Below are 5,729 nucleotides of genomic sequence, written 5' to 3'. Positions count from 1 at the left end.
AGTTTTATATTGGGTATTAGGAAAAAGGTCTTCACCAAAAGGGTTGTCAAACATTGGAAGAGGCTGCCCAGGGAAGTGGTTGAGCCACCATCCCTGGAGGTATTTAAAAGACAAGTAGATGTGGTGCTTAGGGACATGGTTTAGTGGTGGACTTATCAGTGTTAGGTTTACGGTTGGACTCAATGATCTTAAAAGTCTTTTCCAACTTAAATGATTCTATGATTTTATGATTCTATGCTTTGGATTCTTCATCACTGGAAATTCTTATGATATAATTAAGTGGATTTCTTTAAATTTATGGTCTAGTTCAAACAGGTTTAAATTTTGGAAGAACCTGTAGCTATTAGATTGGACTATCTCCCCACAGTGATCTGTTATTCTTTATGATACGTGAAAAAATTGTAAGTACTAAAATTGTGATCTTACTGCGATTACCTACTTGTGTTTACATTAACAGGCAATATATATTTCCTTTTGTAAAAATTCCTGCTCCACAGAAAAGAGTGGTGATTCTGCAAACAGTTAACTGAGCCAACTTAAATAAGTATTTATATATAAACTAAATATTCTCTGGGAACCTGTGATACGTGCCAATCCTAGCTGTACAAATGTGTAGCTCCTAAAGCCTAGAATGGCACCTGCCATTAACATCAGCGAAAAGACGTGAATGTTACAATATAAAAAGCTTGAATTCCAAAACAGGATGAATACAGGCTGAGTTTGTAATCAAAATATACAGAGCAGCAGGAGGACAATCTAGTTTAAATATTTCTTTGTAGTTTATACTTTTAAAAACTTTAAGAAGGTAACTTGAATTCACAGCACTTGCCATACTTTAAGAAAATCTTGATGCTTTAAGAAAGCCTTGATGAAGGAAAGATCAGAGGTTAACCAGTGCACTTCTGTAAATTTAATATAAGCATTGGGAAATGCTGTATAAAATGTGAAGGTCTTAATTTGAAGATGGCATACACCGTTGAGATAATTGTAAATGAAACTACTGAACTTTTTGTTGCACATGAACGCATACTTGGTATTTCAGGCATTTCTGCCCTTGTCTCGGGCAGCTTTTTGTCTGCCTTAAGTGCTAGTTAGAATATTCCTTTAAGCAACGGTAACAAATAATGATTAAATAGCTTTTCTTTTCTTTTCTTTTCTTTTCTTTTCTTTTCTTTTCTTTTCTTTTCTTTTCTTTTCTTTTCTTTTCTTTTCTTTTCTTTTCTTTTCCTTTTCTTTTCTTTTCTTAACAGTACTTTTTACTTCCTTGTTATTATGCCAGTGTCATTCCTTTCCTGTGTTATCTCTCCTTGATATCTCACTAGAGCCCTAATCTGTATAACTCTGAGCTTCCTGAATTCATTGAGTCTGTTCTTCAGTTTGAAGTAACATACAGCAGAATTGTTTGCAGGACTGCGCAGTGGATGTGGGGAATGGGAGCAGCAGGTTTACGTTGTGGTAGGAGCCCAGCTAGGTGATAGCAATGGTCAGGAACACATGCACATATCACTGGCTGTTAGGTTGGGAGGACTTCTTCTTCAAAAAAAAAAACCAACCCACTTCAACCATTTTTTTCTGCATCTCAACTTTAATTTGAAACCAGAATCTTACACCTGACATACTTTTTTGAGGAAAAATGCTCTACAGTGCTATATTTAAGAGCCACATGATCTATCACAAATGTGGGCTGTAATAGGAGCTGCCGATAAGTTTCTTGGACAGAGGACTGTACAATTTTCTACATTAGCAGGCACTGAGCATTACCACAACATTTGCACATAGTATCAGGCACACTTTTAAATAACTTTTCAAAACAACCAATGAAGCAAGAGGTCTCTGGGAAGGAAAGAACTCTTTCCTTCTTTCTGCTGTTACGTGTATGGTGCATGGTTAAACCAGATCACTCAAGTTTTTTCCATGTTAGGACACACAGGTGGACCTACTACCCTCTGGTTTCATAGAGCATGTGCTGGGTCTGGCTGGGATGGAGTTAACTTTCTTCATAGCAGCCCATATGGTGCTGTGCTTTGGACTGGTGTCTAAAACAGTGTTGCTAATGCACCAATGTTTTGGTTGTTGCTAAATAGTGCTTGCATAAAGTCAAAGCTTTTCCCTTTCCCTCTCTGCCACCTCCTCCCTTTTTCCTCTCAGAGAGGGTGTGGGCAAGAGGTTGGGAGGGGACAGCTGAACCCAACTGACCAAAGGGATATCCTGTACCATATGATGTTGTGGGAAAGGAGAAGGAAGGGGGAAAATCTGCGGTTATGGTATTTGTGTTCCCAAGCAAATGTTATGTGTACTGAGGTCCTGCTTTCCAGAAAGTGGCTAATAGGAAATAGTGAATAAATTTCTCTTATTGCTTTGCTTGTATGCACAGCTTTTGCTTTCAGTATCAAACTGTCATTATCTTGATCCACAAGCCTTTTCATCTTCGTTCTATTTTTTCCCCATCCTGTGTGGGAAGGGCATGAGTGAATGGCTGTGTGGGTGTTTGGCTGTTGGTCAGGGTCAATCCCCACCAAGGTATGTGCTCAGCTTCAGTAACACAGCTTCAAAGTCTCTGTCTGTGCACATGTGTTTGATCCTGAGGAGAAGTACAAGCTCTTAGATCTGCTCTGCTTTGTCTTTAGTGGCTCTTGACAGAGGTACAGTTTGCTGAGCTAATAGCTTCATGAAGCTTTAGTTTCCATAAAAACGTGGAGCTTTGTAACCTTTACTAAAAGAGATGACAAGTACTGGGATTTGGTGTTCACCCCAAACCTCTGTTGCATGACTAGACATCTGCAAGACTGTCTCCAAATCCCATTTTGTAATCTGGGGGTATAGGGTGTGGGTGTTGCTGATCTTTGATAGTCATTAGTTGTCAAGGTAAGAGAAAAAAACCTCAGTCTAGTTTAAGGTTTTTGTGAGGGTTTTTTTTTTTACTTCATTTCTACACATGTAGAGATTATGGGGCTCTTCTACAAAAATCCACTTGACCTGTTTTCTATGTGTTTGCATAAACATGGAAGATAACACAGAAATTCATATTTCCTGTCCTACCCATATCACCCTTCCCCTTTCCTTTGCACAGAAAGAACTACAAAATAAGAACAAAACAGAAGTGGCAGTGTAGGCACACAAGTTACACACACAGGTGCCAGGGTGTTAACACCAAAACGTTAAAGCATGCATTGGCATGCAACACTAGACTTATCTTGCTGTTTGTCAGATCATTTATTACTTCTGAAATATTGGGGCACCAGTTTATAACTTCTTAGGGCAGGGGATGCATTGCCACTTGATTCTATGAAATGACAGCTCTGTGGATGCTTATGAAAAGTTATAAGATTGAAGTCTTATACTAACATTATTAGTATTGATACTGCTGTTACTATTCAGCCTTATTCCGGGTAGTCAAAAAGCTAATTCCAAGAAAGCACTCTATTCCATTGCCACATTGCAGTTATTTTGTATTTGTAAGCCACACAAATCAGTTTTCAAAAGTCTGCAGAAACAATGGAAGGAGACCAATACTTGCACAGCAGAATCAGAAGGGAAAAAAAACTGTTATCCTTTAATTTTTAAGAAATGTCAGGTCAATTGAACTTCTTGCCTCCCCCTGTTTCTGCATCAGTACAAACAATCCTGCACTTGAAACTAGACCTTAGAAAAAATATTTATGTCTTTTGCCACATTTCTTGCTGGTTTACTCATAAATGATGAAATTAATCTTTGTTTCAACAGCCAGTAAAGGTCTATGCCTCACTTAAGTCTTGCAAACAGGATTTAGGTGGTGTCATGGTTTAACCTCAGTTGGCAACTGAGCACCACGCAGCCGCTCACTCACTCCCCCCGCAGTGGAATGGGGGAGAGAATTGGAAGGGTAAAAGTGAGAAAACTCGTGGGTTGAGATAAAGACAGTTTAATAGGTAAAGCAAAAGCTGCGCACGCAAGCAAAGCAAAACAAGGAATTCATTCACTACTTCCCATCGGCAGGCAGGTGTTCAGCCATCTCCAGGAAAGCAGGGCTCCCTCACGCTTAACGGTTACTTGGGAAGACAAACGCCATCACTCCAAACGTCCCCCCCTTCCTTCTTCTTCCCCCAGCTTTATATACTGAGCATGATGTCACATGGTATGGAATATCCCGTTGGCCAGTTTGGGACAGCTGTCCTGGCTGTGCCCCCTCCCAGCATCTTGTGCCCCTCCAGCCTTCTCAGTTGGTAGAGCACGAGAAACTGAAAAGTCCTTGACTAGTGTAAGCATTACCTAGCAACAACTAAAACATCGGTGCCTTATCAATTTTGTTCCCATCCTAAATCCAAAACACAGCACTGTACCAGCTACTAGGAAGGAAATTAACTCTATCCCTGCCGAAACCAGGACAGGTGGGAAATAAAAGTGTCCACAGTTTGGTCTGCCAGTGGTGGATTTCATCCTGCTCAAGTAAATCGAGCAGAAATACAAATCAGAGACTCTGTTGTCTCCCTGCTCCCCTGTCCCAGGATCATATAGACTTTCTTAGAAATTCTGACTGTTTTGTTGAGAAAGGAGGCTATATTTTTGTTTAGAACAGAGACTTGATTCCGTTTCCAATTACATTTATTCCTCTTGAATACTAAGGCCATCAGGTTTTTGTTTGCTCTTTTTCTCTGTGCACCCAGGTACTACACAAGATGATGCTGAACAGGAAAACAAGGATTTGGATGCTGCTGTCCTTACTCAGGCAATGTTTCCAATTTGCTTCAGTTTCAAGGACAGGTTCTTGGGATTCTGTTCAGTAACCTGTACAGATTGCTTGAGCATGTGTTTAAATTGTTACTGTAAGAGTTTCCCCAATATTTACCTCACAGAATTGAGACCAGCACTTCTTCTTATGTGTGTTGTTTACAGATGCAAGTGGAAGAACATGCATAAAGTGTTTTCTTCTATTTGTTTGCTATGTGCATTTTTGTCAGTGTTTTTTGAAGAATATTCTTTGGGTAGATCAGTTTTCTTTGGAGATAAAGAGCCACACTGAAGTTCAGTTGAAACCATTCCTGCCTGCTAATACATAATGAATACATAATGTGTAAGAAGAATCCATATTACTAAGGAGACTTTATAGGCTACAGGAGTATTTCTCTTTAACTGGATGAAAGAAAAAATTCACACATAATCAAAGGCTCTTTAACTGGATCATAATGAATGATGAGAAATTCTATCACTATTAATAGGAAAGGTCATCCTGTGGAATAGTTAACTTTTATTTTGATAAATAATGAAATCAAATTAAGAAACCTTTTAGTAATGTATGGAAATTTATTCCTCTTTTTTAAAAGGAACAAGAGATAAAGGTAAATGTCTAATAATCTCTTCTGGAGTAAGTAGGCAAAATTGGTTGAAATAAAATCGAAGGTAAATACTTTTCAGCAAAACAAGCATTCCCTGTTCTCTTGATCTAAATCTCTCCTGATCTCTTAATCCTTGACTAACTTTCACTTTTTGAGAAATACAGCTCCTGATTTATTTAGGAAATGTAAAGAGTCACTTAAGCAAATTCAGAAAGAACTGATCCATACTCTGCTCAAATACAAGTACAAATAGAAAAATGCTGTACAATATAAAAATAATATACTGTTTTGAAGATGAGATTATAGACCTACTACTCTACTGATATAACTAACAATTAATTATCATGCATATACTGCTAGCATCAGTAACACTCTTCCCCCCCCCCCCCAAATTCCAAAACTTACCAAATTTAAAAC

This window comes from Pygoscelis adeliae, unplaced genomic scaffold (assembly GCF_000699105.1).
Source record: "Pygoscelis adeliae isolate BGI_AS28 unplaced genomic scaffold, ASM69910v1 Scaffold168, whole genome shotgun sequence".
NCBI classification, from domain to species: Eukaryota; Metazoa; Chordata; class Aves; order Sphenisciformes; family Spheniscidae; genus Pygoscelis; species Pygoscelis adeliae.
This window is presented reverse-complemented; position numbering follows the sequence as displayed.